The sequence below is a fragment of the Eriocheir sinensis genome, unplaced genomic scaffold (assembly GCF_024679095.1).
Source record: "Eriocheir sinensis breed Jianghai 21 unplaced genomic scaffold, ASM2467909v1 Scaffold83, whole genome shotgun sequence".
NCBI classification, from domain to species: Eukaryota; Metazoa; Arthropoda; class Malacostraca; order Decapoda; family Varunidae; genus Eriocheir; species Eriocheir sinensis.
In genome coordinates, this window is record NW_026112197.1 from 519,868 (window position 1) to 541,000 (window position 21,133).

Below are 21,133 nucleotides of genomic sequence, written 5' to 3' on the forward strand. Positions count from 1 at the left end.
ATTCCCTAGCACTAAGCCAGAGAGTCCCACCTTCCTACACCTTCACCTTCGTCAGATTAGTGCAGTCCAGCCTTTCACTAGCATAGCTGTAACACCTCCAAGCCTCTCTGCAGCATATACGACCTTTTGATTCCCTTTGAGCCAAAGAGTGCCACCTTCCTACAACTTCACCTTCCTAGAGAGCCAGATTAGTGCAGTCCAGTCGTTCACTATCATAGTTATAACACCTCTAAGCCTCTCTGCAGCACATGACACCTTCAGATTCCCTAGCACTGAGCTTGAGCGTGCCACTTTCCTACAGGGTTAGATTAGTGCAGTCCAGCATTTCAGTAGCATAGATATAACACCTCCAAGCCTCTCTGCAGCACATGGCACCTTCTGATTCCCTAGCACTGAGCCAGAGAGTGCCACTTTCCTACACCTTCACCTTTTTACAGGGTCAGAATAGTGCAGTCTAGCCTATCACTAAGATAGTTATAACACCTCCAAGCCTCATTGCAGCACATGGCACCTTCTTTTTCCTGAGCATTGAGCCAGAGAGTGCCACCTTCCTACAGGTCAGATTAGTGCTGTCCAGCCTTTCACTAGCATAGGTATAACACCTACAAGCCTCTCTGCAGCACAAAACATCTTCTGATTCCCTATGAATGAGCCAGATAGTGCCACCTTTCTACAGTGTCAGATTACTGCAGTCCAGCTGTTGTATAGTCATTACACTTCAGCGGCACCGAAGCACTGAGCTGATCTTCGGAACAGCAATCCGAGGATACATGTACTGCCAAGGCCCGAGGATCGGACATTCCCTGTCTGGCCTCTTTATAGAATACATCGCAACCCCTCCTTCTTGTTTGTCATTCACTCCTCAACACGTGGCGACGAGGATGGGATTCTGAAGGAATCGAGTGAAACCCCGTGGACGAGAATGGCAGCAATAATTGGAGCGGTGGAGCAGTACTCAGGGGAGAAGATTTCGAGGCCTATACAGAAAGGTTCGAAGAGTTCCTGGAGGTCAGTAATATCACCGAGGAGAATCGGAAACGGGCGTTGTTCCTGACTGTCTGCGGCCCGACGGTGTATCAATTACTGAGGAACCTGTGCGCCCTGGGGAAACCCTCTGAGAGGACACTGAAGGAATTGATTCGTCTCGCTACTCAGCACTATGCGCCCAAAGTTTCAGTGGTGGTGGAAAGGTTCAAATTCAACTCTGAAAATCAAAGGGAAACCCTGACAATCAGCAGTTACGTGGCAGAACTGAGGAGGAAAGCTTCCAACTGCAGCTTTGGGGCAAACTTAACAGAGCAGCTTCGAGAAAATTCGTCGGTGGAGTGTCGAGCGAACGGATCCGGCGGAGGCTGTTACGAGAGGGCGACGACTTAACTTGGGACAAAGTGTGCAAACTGGCATTATCGATGGAGGCAGCAACAACGGAGGCGAAGGTACTGGGAGGGGAGCACAAAGAAGCCCAGGTGAACAGAGTGGAGCCGCCGCGAACGAAGCCCGGGGACCAGAAAGAACCAACGAACAGGTGGGACAAGGCCAGGTTGCAAAACAAGTACTTGCCTCGTGAGGGGGCACGTAGTAGTGTAACTTGTAATCGGTGTGGCAGTAGTTACCACAAGGCAACGGAGTGCCCATTTAAGGATAAGGAATGTTTCAGGTGCAGTCGTAAAGGCCACACCAGGCGAATGTAATGTGTCGACGGCGAGGCAGAGTAAATAGCGTGGAGGATGAGGAGAAAGAGATTAGTGATGAGGAAGAGAGGGTGGAGGTGTTTGGTATTTTACAGCTGCCTGGACAACAGCGGAGAACCCGGAAAACCCCACCACTGACTGTAGACGTGAGCGTGCAGGGCACAGAGATACGCACGGAGGTGGACACGGGAGCGAGCAGCACGGTCATCAGCGAGGAGGAGTGGAACAGGCTACGCAGCAAACCAAGACTTGAAGCCTCCAACAGGCGGTTAGTCACATACACAGGTGAGGCACTTCAGGTACGAGGAGTAGCCATGGTGGAGGTCAAGTTTAAAAATCAAATAGAAACTCTGCCGTTAAAGGTAGTGAAAGGAACAGGGCCCTCGCTCCTGGGTCGTGACTGGCTACTGGGGATTCAGCTGGACTGGAAGATGGTAGGCAAACTTTGAGTTGCGGAGAAGAATGGGGATAAACTTACCACAATCCTACACAAGCACAGTGAGGTCTTTTCACAGTCCTTAGGGCACATGCCGATCAAAGCACACCTGCGTCTCAAGGAAGAGCACGACCGGTGCGGAAGAAAGCGCGACCAGGGCCACGCCCTTTACCCACTCGTGGACCAGGAGCTGGAGAGGTGGATTAAGGAAGGTGTTGCCGAGCCCGTGGAGACTGACAACAGCAGTGGCTAGGCGACACCGTTGGTGGTAGTGCCCAAAGCAGATGGCAAAGTAAGGCTGGCGGCTGACTACAGAGTGACGGTAAATCCCCAGTTGGATATAGTTAAGCACCTTACCCTCCCGGAAGAGTTGTTTACAAGGATAAAAGGGAAGAGGTTTGCAAAGCTAGATTTGAGAGATGCTTATCTACAGATGGAGTTAAGTGAGGAATCAAAAGACCTAACAACTGTAGCTACGCATAGAGGATTGTTGAGGATGAAGAGATTGCCCTTTGGTTTAGCTTTCTGTGGGGACATTTTCCAGGCGGCGATGGACAGAATATTAGAAGGAATCCCCTCCTGTGTGGCATACTTAGACGACTTGCTGGTGATGGGCACGAACACAGAAGACCTTATTGAAACTTTGGACAAAGTGCTGGGGAGACTGAAAGAGAATGAGATTAGGCTCAAAAGGTCAAAGTGTGAATTCAATTTGCAGGAGGTGCACGGAGCTGAAACCCATACCCGAGAAGACCGAAGCACTAAGGAGGATGCCGAACCCGAGTGCTGTACCGACACTCCGGAGCGTATTGGGAGCGGTGGGTACTAGTCCCGGCTGTTGCCACACCTCGCCACTACGTTGTCGCCATTGTATGAGCTACTCAAGAAGGGAGTTAAGTGGCGATGGACCAAGGAATGTGAAGAGGCGATGGCAAGGGTAAAACAGACGGTGGCCAGCAACCCAGTATTGGTGATATACGGTCCACAACTACCGGTCAAACTGGTAACAGACGCGAGCGAAGTAGGAGTCGGGGCGGCGCTAATGCAAGTCTTTCCAGGAGACATAGAAAGGCCGGAGGCGTATGCGTCAAGAATACTGACACAAACAGAGCAGAAATATCCCATCGTAGAAAAGGAAGCTTTGGCAGTTTCTTACGGTATTAGGAAATTTCATCAGTATTGCTATGAGAGGAAGTTTACCCTTGTCAGTGATAACAAAGCACTTTCCAGAATATTGAACCCCAGCAGAGAGATGCCGCCGTTGGGGGCAGCGCAGATGCAGCGATACGCCCTTCAACTAGCAGCCTACAGCTACGATGTGGAGGTAAGACCCTCTGCAGACATGAGGGTCGCCGACACCTTGTCCAGACTACCGCTCCCGGGCATTGTCGACAAAGGAGCAGAAAGAATAGAAAGGGAAGCCATGACAAGTAACGTGTTATATATGGACGAGGGGCCTTCAGTGACAGCAAGAGAAGTGTCAGCGGCAACGCGGCGTGACAGAGTCCTGGGAAAGGTGCTGGCGGCAGTAAGGTCAGGCGGATTGCCGGAGGAGGCAACAGCAGAGGTAAGCAGTTACAAGTCTCGGATGGAGGAGCTCTCGACAGAGGGGGATTGCTTAATGTGGGGAGGCAGAGTGGTGATACCGGCGTCCCTGCAAGACAAGGTGAAAAAGGAACTGCATGTGGGGCACTCAGGATGCGTGAGGATGAAGCAGCTGGCTCGACGATGTGTGTGGCGGCCGGGTCTCGACAAGGAGCTGGAGGAATTGGCGAGAGCGTGTCCAGGATGTGCGGAGAAGCGGGCAGCACCACCACAGTCAGCGGTCCACCCATGGGAGAGAACACGAGGCAGAGGCTCCATGCAGATTTTGCGGGGCCAATTATGGGAACAACGCTTCTCAAAGTAGTGGATAGCTACTCAAAGTGGATAGAGGCAGTACCAATGAAATCCACGACAACGGCTTGAACTCTTCATGAACTGAGTGTACTGTTTAGCAGGTTTGGTCTACCCCTACAGCTATGCACAGGCAATGGCCCGCAGTTTACGTCGGAAGAGATGGCATCTTTCGTCAAGCAGAATGGAATCCGGCACATCAGAGTGGCGCCATACCACCCGGCGAGTAACGGACTGGCGGAGAGAGCGGTGAGCACTGTGAAGGAAGGAATAAAGGCAATGATGGGGGGCTGCAAGTCGAGGGAAAAGAGCCTGTTTAAATTTCTGTTAAACTATCGTTCTACTCCACACAGCACAACAGGGAAAACACCGGCGGAAATGCTGATGGGCAGGAATATACGCTCAAAACTAGACCTACTTCTGCCCGACGAAGAGACCGCGATGGTGAGCAGGCAAGACCAACAGATGACGGGGAAAAGGGTAAGAACATTCCGAAAAAAATGACATAGTTTGGGCAAGAAGCTATGTGGGACCGAAATGGAGGAGAGGAGAATAATAGCCAAGACGGGACCACTGTCCTACGAAGCAGATGTTGGAGGAAATACCTTGTGGTCCCGCCACGCGGATCAAATAATTTTGGTAAGCAGTGGCAGGCCTGCCCAGGACAAAATTAGCGGAGAATCCCCATTGTCAGCAGGTGACGACCAAGTGCCCCAGAGAGGTAACAAGCAGGCCACGGACATAGACACCCCAGCCGCCCAAGGGGAGACGGCTGAGCGGCGAAGACGATGGGGACACGGAGGCACGCAGCGGGCAGCGGCGGATATACAGCATCCCCAACTAGTAGACAGAAGGCCATCCAGATCACCATGACCGGGAACAGCGGGGAGTGCGTCAACCAAACCGGGAGAGGCGGCAGCAGAACCGCCGAAAGGGGCAGGACAAACGCGCCGGCCAGAGGGGTCAACAGGACAGACACCCGGGGAAAAAAATTACTTATGCCGAGACGAGGCGACGATCGGCACGACAAAGGAAGCCGCCTGGCAGATATCAAGCAACTATGTAAATGGTGACGGCAGTAAAGGGGAGCTTTGGTGACTGGAGATGGTGGTGGATATTTGGGGGATAACATAAAACTTTGGTAGGGGGGTGAGGTGTTGTAGAGCCATTACCCTTCAGCGGCACCGAAGCACTGAGCAGCGCTTCGGAACAATCCGAGTATACATGTACTGCCAAGGCTCGAGGATCGGACATTCCCTGCCTGGCCTCTTTATAGAATACATCGCAACCTCCGCTCCCTCGTGTGTGTCATTCACTCCTCAACACCAGCATCTCACTAACATAGTTATAACACCTCCAAGCCTCTCTGCTGCATATGTCACCTGGTTCCCTAACACTGAGCTTGAGAGTGCCACCTTCCTACAGGGTCAGATTAGTGCAGTCCATCCTTTTACTAGCATATTTATACCACCTCCAAGCCTCTCTTCAGCACATGTCATCTTCTGATTCACTAGCACCGAACTTGATAGTGTCACTTTCCTACAGGGTCAAACGAGTGCAGTCCAGCATTTCACCATCATTGTTATAACACCTCCAAGCCTCTCTGCAGCACAAGACAGCTGAGCTGAGCACTGAGCCAGAGAGTGCCACCTTCATATAGTGTCAAATTAGTGCTGTCCAGCCTTTCAAAGCGTCTCTGCAGCACATGGCACCTTCTGATTCCCTAGCACAGAGCTTGAGAGTTCCACCTTCATACACCTTCACCTTCCTAAAGGGTCAAATTACTGCAACCCAGCCTTTCACTAGCGTAGTTATAACACTTCCGAGCCTCTCCGCAGCACATGACACATTCTGATTCCCTAGCACAGAGCTTGAGAGTGTCAACCTCCTACAGGGTCAGATTAGTGCAGTCCAGCCTTTTAGTAGCATAGTTATGACACCTCCAAGCCTCTCATCAGCACATGGCACCTTCTGATTCACTAGCACTTAGCCAGAGAGTGCCACCCTCCTACAGGGTCAGATTAGTGCAATCCAGCATTTCACTATCATTGTTGTAACACCTCCAAGCCTCTCTGCAGCACATGACACCTTCTGATTCCCTAGCACTGAGCTTGAGAGTGCCACCTTCATGGAGGTATTAAGGGTGGAGTGGCTGTGAGGCGCGCGGTCAGTACTGTCTTGGGTGAGCCACCGCTATTCCCCGTCCGCCATATTGTTGTAGGGCTGTCACTTCAGTAGCACTTTTTTACCCCATTTTACACTGTTTATACTTACTTATAATAATAAGGCGTGTCAAATGAAACTACAGTGTTACATACATTGCATCCCAACAGGTCCTTCAGACTAGATATTATATATTATACACAGAATCACAGTCCACTAAATAGTACTAATTTATTTATCCTGGCTCTGCTTCTGGCGCCTTTAAGGGATATTAGTCGTGCAGTAAACGGTCTAGCTGCATATCTGTACCTGACCTGCAGATAGGTCTCGGCTACAGCCTTGATCAGTAACACAAGATAATTAGTGAACGGATCACTGTCTAACATGTGTTGTGCCAGGCTGGATAAGACAGCCCTCTCCTGGAACTCAGACAGTGTTACAATGTTGTGACAAGAATGTGTTCACAACGTTGCATATGGTTGGTCACTATACTGTAAAACTTTCTCTCTGAATTTTCATTCACGCACAAGACAAATGGCAACATCTCTGGATGGAAAAGATATGTGGCCTTTATTTTCAACTGAGATAAATCAATGAGTTGCATCCAGATGTTGGGTAAATAAAGCATTGCAGCACGACTCACACTTAAAAGACCTCTTAGGTCTTAAGCTGACAAATCCGGCTATATAGCCAACTATCTTGTTGCTAACACTTTGATCAAATAATCAATGTTCATACGTCATGTGCATCAGCCCTGTGTAGGCCACTCGGCCTCTTGCAGTCTCCCTATGTTCTTATGTTGTTCTTCTTATGTATGTAAAAGTTATGCACGCTTGCTTGAATAATTAATTAATAAATAGCTTACTGGTGAAAAGTAATGAATGGATCAGATTTTTGTTAGCTTGTTCATTGCACCCAAATGAAACACAGGTAGCCAGCATTCCAGACCACACACGGAGCGACATTCCTGCCTTTATTACTCTCGCTGCACGAGAGCTCTACTGAATTACAGACAGAGAATATGTGTGGATCGACTTGGGTCAAGACCTGACATCCCTTATTAATTATCTGTCCTCACCCTGACCTCGGTTTTTCTCGACCTGAGTCATCATAGCCCAACCCCAAAACAGACCTGACTCTCCCTATTAACTATGTGACCTCACCAAAACCCCACCTCTTAGACAGGGGACAAACATGCATCCCAACGTAGCGAAATACTTCCATGACGTGTTTCATCACTACCCAGCAGTCGCTGCCTACCCCTACAAAAAGATGGCCGACTGACAGTTCGCTGGGATCAGCCCGAGCGCCTCACGGCCTCTCCACCCTATTTACCTCCATGACCACCTTCCTACACATTCACCTTCCTACAGGGTCAGACTAGTGCAATCCAGCATTTCACTATCATTGTTATAACACCTCCAGGCCTATCTGCAGCACATGACACCTTCTGATTCCCCAGCACTGAGTTTGAGAGTGCCACCTTCCTACACATTCACCTTCCTAGAGGGCCAGATTAGTGAAGCCCAGCCTTACACTAGCATAGTTATAACACCTTCAGGTCTCTCTGCAGCACATGACACCTAATTCCCTAGCACCGAGCCAGAGAGTGCCATCCTCCTACAGGGTCAGATTAGTGCAGTCAAGCCGTTCACTGGCATAGTTATAACACCTCCAAGCCTCTCTGCAGCACATGACACCTTCTGATTCCCTAGCACTGAGCCAGAGAGTGCCACCTTCTAACAGGTCAGATTAGTGCAGTCCAGCCTTCACTATCATATTTATAACACCTCTAAGCCTCTCTGCAGCACATGACACCTTCTGATTACCTAACACTGAGCCAGAGAGTGCCACCCTCCTATCCCTTCACCTTTCTACAGTTTCAGATTAGTGCAGTCCAGCCTTTCACTAGCATAGTTATAACACCTCAAAGTCGAGTTCTTTTCACCTGCTCCTCAATATCAAGGTGCTTACATCTGCTCCTCAATATCAAGGTGCTTTCATCTGCTCCTCAATATCGAGGTGCTTTCATCTGCTCCTCAGCATCGATGTGCTTTCATCAGCTCCTCAATATCGAGGTGCTTTCATCTGCTCTTCAATATCGAGGTGCTTTCATCTGCTCCTCAATATCGAGGTGCTTTCATCTGCTCCTCAATATCGAGGTGCTTTCATCTGCTCCTCAATATCGAGGTGCTTTCATCTGCTCCTCAATATCGAGGTGCTTTCATCTGCTCCTCAATATCGAGGTGCTTTCATCTGCTCCTCAATATCGAGGTGCTTTCATCTGCTCCTCAATATCGAGGTGCTTTCATCTGCTGCTCAATATCGAGGTGCTTTCATCTGTTCCTCAATATCGAGGTGCTTTCATCTGTTCCTCAATATCGAGGTGCTTTCATCTGCTCCTCAATATCGAGGTGCTTTCATCTGCTCCTCAATATCGAGGTGCTTTCATCTGCTCCTCAATATCGAGGTGCTTTCATCTGCTCCTCAATATCGAGGTGCTTTCATCTGCTCCTCAATATCGAGGTGCTTTCATCTGCTCCTCAATATCGAGGTGCTTTCATCTGCTCCTCAATATCGAGGTGCTTTCATCTGCTCCTCAATATCGAGGTGCTTTCATCTGTTCCTCAATATCGAGGTGCTTTCATCTGTTCCTCAATATCGAGGTGCTTTCATCTGCTCCTCAATATCGAGGTGCTTTCATCTGCTCCTCAATATCGAGGTGCTTTCATCTGCTCCTCAATATCGAGGTGCTTTCATCTGCTCCTCAATATCAAGGTGCTTTCATCTGCTCCTCAATATCGAGGTGCTTTCATCTGCTCCTCAATATCGAGGTGCTTTCATCTGCTCCTCAATATCGAGGTACTTTCATCTGCTCCTCAATATCGAGGTGCTTTCATCTGCTCCTCAATATCAAGGTGCTTTCATCTGCTCTTCAATATCAAGGTGCTTTCATCTGCTCCTCAATATCGAGGTCCTTTCATCTGCTCCTCAATATCATGGTGTTTTCATCTGCTCCTCAATATCGATGTTCTTTCACCTGCTCCTCAATATCGAAGTGCTTTCATCTGCTCCTCAATATCAAGGTGCTTTCATCTGCTCCTCAATATCGAGGTGCTTTCACCTGCTGCTCTGTATCGAGGTGCTTTCACCTGCTCTTCAATATCGAGGTGCTTTCACTTGCTCCCCGATATCGATGTGCTTTCACCTGCTCCTTAATATCGAGGTGCTTTCATCTTCTCAATATCGTAGTGCTTTCATATGCTCCTCATTATCGATGTGCTTTCATCTGCTCATCAATATCGAGGTGCTATCATCTGCTCCCCAATATCGATGTGGTTTCATCTGCTCCTCAATATCAAGGTGCTCTCATCTGATCCTCAATATCGAGGTGCTATCATCTGCTTCGCAATATCGAGGTGCTTTCATCTGCTCCTCAATATGGATCTGTTTACATCTGCTCTTCAATATCAAGGTGCTTTCTTCTGCTCCTCAATACCAAGGTGTTTTCATCTGCTCCTTAATATCGATGTGCTTTCATCTGCTCCTCAAGAACTTGAAGAGAGTTTAAACTATCAGGAAGATTATAGCAGAAGGAGCGACGTGCGAATCAGTGGCATGGAGGAGCGTGGAGCCACTGAGCCATGGGAGCCGTGACGTCACTCCTGGAGGAAAAGATGCAGCTGCCGGGACTCGTGTTGGAGCGAGCCCATCGTGTTGGTGTGCGCCGCGACGCCAGGCCTCGTCCCATCGTAGCAAGATTCTCTCGTTACTGCGATCGAGAAGCTGTGATGAGGAACTCCAAGAAGCTGAGGGGCACGAACATATTCGTGAACGATGACCTCTGTGCAGCGTCACAAGCCGTGAAGAATGCTCAGATGCCTCTACTAAAACAGGCAAGAGCACAAGGGAAAGTGGCATTCTTCCGTCACACCAAGTTAATCATCAAAGACAAGACCAGCGACGTTGGAGTTGATCGGATGCGGCAGTCGACGGGGACCACGGGGTGTGGCTGGCGCCGGGGTACGGGCGGAGCCGGGGCCTGCTGCTGCTGCTGCTGCTGCTGGTGGGGTCGTCGTGGAGGTGGCGGGGGCATGGGCTGGCGCCGGGAATGGTCCCTTCCCCACCCTGCCCGCGCCTCTTCGTGATGGTCCGGCCCCCTGCTCGTCTCCTTCCACTCCTGCTACTGCACCTGCTGCCTCGACACAGAATAAGCCGGTGAAGAAAAGTCTACGAGTGCCGTGAGAAAATAACTCGTCATTCGTAGTATAAATAGTGTAATATAATATCAACATCTATATAATGAATATAAACCAATACCTGCCATTTCATAATTTAAATGACATAGAATTTACTAATATGATAATTATGGACAATCACAACTACCCACTTAGCATTTTAAATACATTAACATATGATTTTAGTGAATTAGAAAGACCCAATCATGTTATAGATCGATCAAGTGAACCGATACTGCCAGAACCATCATGTGATTATGTTTTCTGTAATGAGGACTTACAAGAAACTTTTCCTCCAAATAGTTTAAAAATATTGTCGTATAATATAAGTAGTGTTCCTCAACACCTGGACTCGTTATTTGATGAATGTTTAAATCAATCTTCTGTCACGTTTGATGCTATCGGGTTATGTGAAACACGTCAAAATGATGCCATATGTAACTTATATAACCAGAGTAACTACTTTTCATACTTTCAGAATAAGTCAACACAAGGGGGAGGCTTAGCTATTTATCTGCATAACAAGTTTCAAGGAGAAAAGATTACTAACGCTTGTTTAAAACTACCACACCTTGAATCACGATGTATTAAAATAATCAAGCGTTCGAATTTCATAATAGGTTTTTTTACAGACCACCCAATGCATCACTTAATGATTTTTTTGAATCAATGGAACAAATTTTAGATTATGTATCTAATCTTAGTTTACCATGTTATTTGATGGGAGATTTTAATGTTAACCTGTTAAATGCCAATAACAATACCATTTCATACATTAATATGTTCCATTCCTACAAATTCTTTCAAAGTATTTTAAAGCCAACCAGAGTAACCTCTACCTCTGCAACATTAATTGATCATATATGGTCACATGACATTCACAATTATATGAAAAGTGGTATATTTTATTCATCAATCAGTGACCACTTCCCGGTATTTGGTCTTTTTTCTACACTTGCCCTTAACGATATATCATATGTGCATGTAACAAAGAGAATTATTACCAATGATAAAATTGCAACTTTCAGAGAAGAAATAAAAAAAATTAGGTGGGATTTAGAACTAGCTAATAATGAAGGAACTGAAAATATATTTAATTTCTACATGGACACATTCAAGAGACTATATAACATTAATTTCCCAATAAAATCATTTTTGGTTAAAGAAAAAACATTTTGGCAAGCAATACATAACTCCAGGTTTAATAAAGTCAATAAAACATCGTAACAAGTTACAAAAGTTATACGCAAAATGGCCACTAACCTATGAAACAATATTTAAACGATATAGGAATACGTTGACATCAATAATAAGGACAGCCAAAGAGAATTACTTTAAAGAAAAATTTAGTGAACAATCAGGTGACTCTAAAAAAACATGGGAAACTTTACATTACTTAATGGGGATAAATAGATCTAAATTGCCAACTTCAATGAATTTTCAAGATAAAACTGTATCTAATGACAGCGATATTGCAGACGAATTTAATAACTACTTCACGAATATTGGTAGCAAATTAGCTTCAGATATCGGTCCACCTTCAGTTTCATTTGAGTCCTTTCTTCCAGAGCCAGTCCCTTTCTCATTCTTTCTTAAACCCACAACAGAGCAAGAAATTAAGGATGTTATAAATAATCTAAAAGTTACGTCTCCGGGGTTTGATGACATCAGTGTAAAAGTACTTAAGGAATGTACTACTGAAATTTCTCCATATTTAAAGATCATTATAAATAAATGTTTTACAGAGGGTTACTTTCCTAAACAATTGCAAGTAGCAAAAGTGATACCAATATTTAAGAAAGGTGAAAAATCTAATTATAATAATTACAGGCCGGTTTCTATCCTTCCAAGCATTAGCAAAATATTTGAAAAATTAATTGCCATTAGATTGATTGACTACTTCACAAAATTTTCACTTTTAACCGACTGTCAGTATGGCTTTAGATCCAATTACTCCACTGAACTAGCTATTCACCAACTTTGCCAAAGTATTCATGATACATTAGATAATAAAAGTAATCAAATTACAGTGTTTTGTGACCTAAGTAAGGCTTTTGATACCATATCCCATCACATTTTGCTGCATAAATTAAGTATATATGGCATACGTGGAAAAGCTCATATTTTTTTTAAAAAGCAATTTGTCCTCCAGAACACAATTTACAGTATACAATAACAAATCTTCTTCCTACAGTACGGTCAGGTGCGGTGTTCCACAAGGGTCTATTCTGGGACCAATTCTCTTTTTAATATATGTCAATGATATAATATACACAAGTACTAAATTAAAAATTTTGTTGTTTGCAGATGATGCCACAATATATGTACAGGGTCACAACATTAAAGATATTATAGCAATTCTAAATAAAGAACTAATAAATGTATCAAATTGGATTACTGCTAATAAATTAACACTAAATATTTCAAAGACATTCTATATGCTATCTAGTTCCATACATTCAATTCAAGACAATATTGATGTACAATTAAATAATAAATCATTGAGTCGAGTCAACAACATAAAATTCCTAGGTGTAACAATTGACGAAAACCTAACGTGGAAAGCTCACCTACAGCAAGTTTGTATTAGAATATCTCAAGTCACAGGTGTAATATATAGAATTAGAAATAATGTAACTAAAGATTCCTAAAACTAATATATTATTCTACTGTATATCCAGTGTTATTGTATTGTTCAGCAGTTTGGGAGGAGCATTCAAAACACTTATAGACCAACTATTTGTTGCACAGAAAAAAGTTATTAGGGTAATGTCATATAAATCAAAATATGAACATACCAACCCTCTCTTTTGTGACTACAAGCTTCTCAAATTACCAGATCTTATATTACTTCAGACTTGTTTATTTGTGTTCAAAGCATTACATGTGTATCCCACCAACATATTCCAGCCACTGTCTCATAACATCAACACAAGACGACCACATGACCTAAGAGTACCGTACTGTCGCACTGTCCAGGCTCAGCGCAGTGTGAGTGTGCGGGGCGTCACACACTGGAACAACCTCCCACAGGATATCAAATCACTCACTTCTATTAATACATTTAAAGGCAAAATTAAATCATCTTTATTGCAAAGTTATGAACAATAATCAGACATGTTAATATTATTACTATTAATATTATTTTTTTTTTCTACTATTATTATTTACAATACTATATATACATGTATGTATGTATATGTATGTGTGTGTGTGTATGTGAATCTATATGTGTGTATGTATATGTGTGTGTATATATGTATATGTGTATGTATGTATGTATGTATGTATGTATGTATATGTGTATGTGTATTTGTGTTTATGTATGCATATGTGTGTGTATGTATATGTATATGTATGTATGTGTGTATGTATGTGTGTGAGTATGTATTTGTGTATGTATGTGTGTGTATATATGTACATATGTATGTATATGGATGCGTATGAATGTGTGTATGTGTACATATGTGTGTATATGTATATGTATGTGTATATGTGTATGTATTTGTATGTATGTATGTATGTATATATGTTTGTATGTATGTCCATATGTATGTATATGGTGTGTATGTGTATTGTTTGTATGAACGTATATGTGTATTTCTTTATGTATGTATTTGTATATGTATGCTAGGCTGCATGTATGTGTGTATGTATGTATATGTATGTGTATATGTATGTATGTATGTATGTATGTGATTATGTATGTACACATGTGGGTCTGCATGTACATGTATTTGTGTGAGTAGGCAATAAACTAAAATGTGCAGTATTTATGTCTTATACATGATAGATACTGTCTTCAACTAGGCCAAAACATTTGCATGTTCTATATTTTTCTTTGTTCATTAAAACTGATCCATACAAAAGCTTCTTGCTTAATGGACCTGGGCTGTACTATTACTGTTTACTGTTTATAACATATTATATTATATCAATGGCCAATAAAGATATCAATATCAATATCAATATCGAGGTGCTTTCATCTGCTTCTCAATATCAAGGTGCTTTCATCTGCTCCTCAATATCAAAGTGCTTTCATCTGCTCCTCAATATCGATGTGCTTTCATCTGCTCCTCAATATCGAGGTGCTTTCATCTGCTCCTCAATATCAAGGTGCTTTCATCTGCTCCTCAATATCGAGGTGCTTTCATCTGTTCCTCAATATCAAGGTGCTTTCATCTGCTCCTCAATATCAAGGTGCTTTCATCTGTTCCTCAATATCGAGGTGCTTTCATCTGTTCCTCAATATCGAGGTGCTTTCATCTGTTCCTCAATATCAAGGTGCTTTCATCTGCTCCTCAATATCGAGGTGCTTTCATCTGCTCCTCAATATCGAGGTGCTTTCATCTGCTCCTCAATATCGAGGTGCTATCATGTGCTCCTCAATATCAAAGTGCTTTCATCTCTTCCTCAATATCGAGGTGCTTTTATCTGCTCCTTCATATCGAGGTGCTATCATATGCTACTTAATATCGAGGTGCTTTCTTCTGCTCTTCAATATCGAGGTGCTTTCATCTGCTGCTCAATATCGACGTAATTTCATCTGCTCCTCAATATCCTGGTGCTTTCATCTGCTGCTCAATATCAAGGTGTTTTCATCTGTTCCTCAATATTGAGGTGCTTTCATCTGCTGCTCAATATCGAGGTGCTTTCATCTGTTCCTCAATATCGAGGTGCTTTCATCTGCTCCTCAATATCGAGGTGCTTTCATCTGCTCCTCAATATCGAGGTGCTTTCATCTGCTCCTCAATATCGACGTGCTTTCATCTGCTCCTCAATATCGAGGTGCTTTCATCTGCTCCTCAATATCGAGGTGCTTTCATCTGCTCCTCAATATCGAGGTGCTTTCATCTGCTCCTCAATATCGAGGTGCTTTCATCTGCTCCTCAATATCGAGGTGCTTTCATCTGCTCCTCAATATCAAGGTGCTTTCATCTGCTCCTCAATATCGAGGTGCTTTCATCTGCTCCTCAATATCAAGGTGCTTTCATCTGCTCCTCAATATCAAGGTGCTTTCATCTGCTCCTCAATATCAAGGTGCTTTCATCTGCTCCTCAATATCAAGGTGCTTTCATCTGCTCCTCAATATCAAGGTGCTTTCATCTGCTACTCAATATCGAGGTGCTTTCACCTGCTCCTCAATATCGATGTGATTTCACCTGCTCCTCAATATTAAAGTGCTTTCACCTGCTCCTCAATATCGATGTGATTTCATTTGCTCCTCAATATCGATGTGCTATTATCTGCTCCTCAATATCGAGGTGCTTTCATCTGCTCCTCAATATCAATGTGCTTTCACCTGCTCCTCAATATCAAGGTGCTTTCACCTGCTCCTCAATATCGAGGTGCTTTCACCTGCTCCTCAATATCAAGGTGCTTTCATCTGCTCCTCAATATCGAGGTGCTTTCAACTGCTCCTCAATATCGATTTGCTTTCATCTGCTCCTCAATATCGAGGAGCTTTCATCTGCTCCTCAGTATCGAAGTGCTTTCATCTGCTCCTCAATATCGAGGTGCTTTCATCTGCTCCTCAATATCGAGGTGCATTCATCTGTTCCTCAATATCGAGGTGCTTTCATCTGTTCCTCGATAACGAGATGCTTTCATCTGTTCCTCAATATCGAGGTGCTTTTATCTGCTCCTCAATATCGAGGTGCTTTCATCTGCTCCTCAATATCAAGGTGCTTTCATCTGATCCTCAATATCGAGGTGCTTTCATCTGCTCCTCAATATCGAGGTGCTTTAATCTGCTAATCAACATCAAGGTGCTTTCACCTGCTCCTCATTATCTCGGTTCTTTCATCTGCTCCTCAATATCAAGCTGCTTTCACCTGATCCTCAATATTAAGGTGCTTTCATCTGTTCCTCAATATCGAGGTGCTTTAATCTGCTCCTCAACATCGAGGTGCAATTATCTGCTCTTCAATATCGAGAGGCTTTCATCTGCTCCTCAATATCGAGGTGCTTTCATCTGCTCCTCAATATCAATGTGCTTTCACCTGCTCCTCAATATCAAGGTGCTTTCATCTGATCCTCAATATCGAGGTGGTATCATTTGCTCCTCAATATCAAGGTGCTTTCACCTGCTCTTCAATATCGAGGTGCTTTCACCTGCTCCTCAATATCGATGTGCTTTCATCTGCTCCTCAATATCAAGGTGCTTTCATCTGCTCCTCAATATCGAGGTGCTTTCATCTGCTCCTCAATATCGAGGTGCTTTCATCTGCTCCTCAATATCGAGGTGCTTTCATCTGCTCCTCAATATCAAGGTGCTTTCATCTGCTCCTCAATATCAAGGTGCTTTCATCTGCTCCTCAATATCGAGGTGCTTTCATCTGCTCCTCAATATCAAGGTGCTTTCATCTGCTCCTCAATATCAAGGTGCTTTCATCTGCTCCTCAATATCGAGGTGCTTTCATCTGCTCCTCAATATCGAGGTGCTTTCATCTGCTCCTCAATATCAAGGTGCTTTCATCTGCTCCTCAATATCGAGGTGCTTTCATCTGCTCCTCAATATCAAGGTGCTTTCATCTGCTCCTCAATATCAAGGTGCTTTCATCTGCTCCTCAATATCGAGGTGCTTTCATCTGCTCCTCAATATCGAGGTGCTTTCATCTGCTCCTCAATATCAAGGTGCTTTCATCTGCTCCTCAATATCGAGGTGCTTTCATCTGCTCCTCAATATCGAGGTGCTTTCATCTGCTCTCAATATCGAGGTGCTTTCATCTGCTTACCAATATCGAGGTGCTTTCATCTGCTCCTCAATATCAATGTGCTTTCATCTGCTCCTCAATATCGAGGTGCTTTCATCTGCTCCTCAATATTGAGGTGCTTTCATCTGCTCCTCAATATCGAGGTGCTTTCATCTGCTCCTCAATATCGAGGTGCTTTCATCTGCTCCTCAATATCAAGGTGCTTTCATCTGCTCCTCAATATCGAGGTGCTTTCATCTGCTCCTCAATATCAAGGTGCTTTCATCTGCTCCTCAATATCAAGGTGCTTTCATCTGCTCCTCAATATCGAGGTGCTTTCATCTGCTCCTCAATATCGAGGTGCTTTCATCTGCTCCTCAATATCAAGGTGCTTTCATCTGCTCCTCAATATCGAGGTGCTTTCATCTGCTCCTCAATATCGAGGTGCTTTCATCTGCTCCTCAATATCGAGGTGCTTTCATCTGCTCCTCAATATCGAGGTGCTTTCATCTGCTCCTCAATATCGAGGTGCTTTCATCTGCTCCTCAATATCAAGGTGCTTTCATCTGCTCCTCAATATCGAGGTGCTTTCATCTGCTCCTCAATATCGAGGTGCTTTCGATGCTCCTCAATATCGAGGTGCTTTCATCTGCTCCTCAATATCGAGGTGCTTTCATCTGCACCTCAATATCGAGGTGCTTTCATCTGCTCCTCAATATCGAGGTGCTTTCATCTGCTCCTCAATATCGAGGTGCTTTCATCTGCTCCTCAATATCGAGGTGCTTTCATCTGCTCCTCAATATCGAGGTGCTTTCATCTGCTCCACAATATCGAGTGCTTTCATCAGCTCCTCAATATCGAGGTGCTTTCATCTGCTCCTCAATATCGAGGTGCTTTCATCTGCTCCTCAATATCGAGGTGCTTTCATCTGCTCCTCAATATCAAGGTGCTTTCATCTGCTCCTCAATATCGAGGTGCTTTCATCTGCTCCTCAATATCGAGGTGCTTTCATCTGCTCCTCAATATCAAGGTGCTTTCATCTGCTCCTCAATATCGAGGTGCTTTCATCTGCTCCTCAATATCGAGGTGCTTTCCTCTGCTCCTCAATATCGAGGTGCTTTCATCTGCTCCTCAATATCGAGGTGCTTTCATCTGCTCCTCAATATCGAGGTGCTTTCATCTGCTCCTCAATATCGAGGTGCTTTCATCTGCTCCTCAATATCGAGGTGCTTTCATCTGCTCCTCAATATCGAGGTGCTTTCATCTGCTCCTCAATATCGAGGTGCTTTCATCTGCTCCTCAATATCGAGGTGCTTTCATCTGCTCCTCAATATCGAGGTGCTTTCATCTGCTCCTCAATATCGAGGTGCTTTCATCTGCTCCTCAATATCAAGGTGCTTTCATCTGCTCCTCAATATCGAGGTGCTTTCATCTGCTCCTCAATATCGAGGTGCTTTCATCTGCTCCTCAATATCAAGGTCCTTTCATCTGCTCCTCAATATCGAGGTGCTTTCATCTGCTCCTCAATATCAAGGTGCTTTCATCTGCTCCTCAATATCGAGGTGCTTTCATCTGCTCCTCAATATCAAGGTGCTTTCATCTGCTCCTCAATATCAAGGTGCTTTCATCTGCTCCTCAATATCGAGGTGCTTTCATCTGCTCCTCAATATCGAGGTGCTTTCATCTGCTCCTCAATATCGAGGTGCTTTCATCTGCTCCTCAATATCGAGGTGCTTTCATCTGCTCCTCAATATCGAGGTGCTTTCATCTGCTCCTCAATATCAAGGTGCTTTCATCTGCTCCTCAATATCGAGGTGCTTTCATCTGCTCCTCAATATCGAGGTGCTTTCATCTGCTCCTCAATATCGAGGTGCTTTCATCTGCTCCTCAATATCGAGGTGCTTTCATCTGCTCCTCATTATCGAGGTGCTTTCATCTGCTCCTCAATATCGAGGTGCTTTCATCTGCTCCTCAATATCGAGGTGCTTTCATCTGCTCCTCAATATCGAGGTGCTTTCATCTGCTCCTCAATATCGAGGTGCTTTCATCTGCTCCTCAATATCAAGGTGCTTTCATCTGCTCCTCAATATCGAGGTGCTTTCATCTGCTCCTCAATATCAAGGTGCTTTCATCTGCTCCTCAATATCGAGTGGCTTTCATCTGCTCCTCAATATAGAGGTGCTTTCATCTGCTCCTCAGTATCGAAGTGCTTTCATCTGCTCCTCAATATCGAGGTGCTTTCATCTGCTCCTCAATATCGAGGTGCTTTCATCTGCTCCTCAATATCGAGGTGCTTTCATCTGCTCCTCAATATAGAGGTGCTTTCCTCTGCTCCTCAATATCGAGGTGCTTTCATCTGCTCCTCAATATCGAGGTGCTTTCATCTGCTCCTCAATATCGAGGTGCTTTCCTCTGCTCCTCAATATCGAGGTGCTTTCATCTGCTCCTCAATATCGAGGTGCTTTCATCTGCTCCTCAATATCGAGGTGCTTTCATCTGCTCCTCAATATCGAGTGCTTTCATCTGCTCCTCAATATCGAGGTGCTTTCATCTGCTCCTCAATATCGAGGTGCTTTCATCTGCTCCTCAATATCGAGGTGCTTTCATCTGCTCCTCAATATCGAGGTGCTTTCATCTGCTCCTCAATATCGAGGTGCTTTCATCTGCTCCTCAATATCGAGGTGCTTTCATCTGCTCCTCAATATCGAGGTGCTTTCATCTGCTCCTCAATATCGAGGTGCTTTCATCTGCTCCTCAATATCAAGGTGCTTTCATCTGCTCCTCAATATCGAGGTGCTTTCATCTGCTCCTCAATATCGAGGTGCTTTCATCTGCTCCTCAATATCGAGGTGCTTTCATCTGCTCCTCAATATCGAGGTGCTTTCATCTGCTCCTCAATATCAAGGTGCTTTCATCTGCTCCTCAATATCGAGGTGCTTTCATCTGCTCCTCAATATCGAGGTGCTTTCATCTGCTCCTCAATATCGAGGTGCTTTCATCTGCTCCTCAATATCGAAGTGCTTTCAATTGCTCCTCAATATCGAGGTGCTTTCATCTGCTCCTCAATATCGAGGTGCTTTCATCTGCTCCTCAATATCGAGGTGCTTTCATCTGCTCCTCAATATCGAGGTGCTTTCATCTGCTCCTCAATATCGAGGTGCTTTTATCTGCTCCTCAATATCGAGGTGCTTTCATCTGCTCCTCAATATCGAGGTGCTTTCATCTGCTCCTCAATATCGAGGTGCTTTCATCTGCTCCTCAATATCGAGGTGCTTTCATCTGCTCCTCAATATCAAGGTGCTTTCATCTGCTCCTCAATATCGAGGTGCTTTCATCTGCTCCTCAATATCAAGTGCTTTCATCTGCTCCTCAATATCGAGGTGCTTTCATCTGCTCCTCAATATCTAGGTGCTTTAATCTGCTCCTCAATATCAAGGTGCTTTAATATGCTCCTCAATATCAGGTGCTTTCATCTGCTCCTCAATATCGAGTGCTTTCATCTGCTCCTCAATATCGAGGTGCTTTCATCTGCTCCTCAATCTGCAGGTGCTTTCATCTGCTCCTCAATATCGAGGTGCTTTCATCTGCTCCTCAATATCAAGGTGCTTTCATCTGCTCCTCAATATCAAGGTGCTTTCATCTGCTCCTCAATATCGAGGTGCTTTCATCTGCTCCTCAATATCGAGTTGCTTTCATCTGCTCCTCAATATCGAGGTGCTTTCATCTGCTCCTCAATATCGAGGTGCTTTCATCTGCTCCTCAATATCAAACTGCTTTCATCTGCTCCTCAATATCGAGGTGCTTTCATCTGCTCCTCAATATCGAGGTGCTTTCATCTGCTCCTCAATATCGAGGTGCTTTCATCTGCTCCTCAATATCGAGGTGCTTTCATCTGCTCCTCAATATCGAGGTGCTTTCATCTGCTCCTCAATATCGAGGTGCTTTCATCTGCTCCTCAATATCAAGGTGCTTTCATCTGCTCCTCAATATCGAGGTGCTTTCATCTGCTCCTCA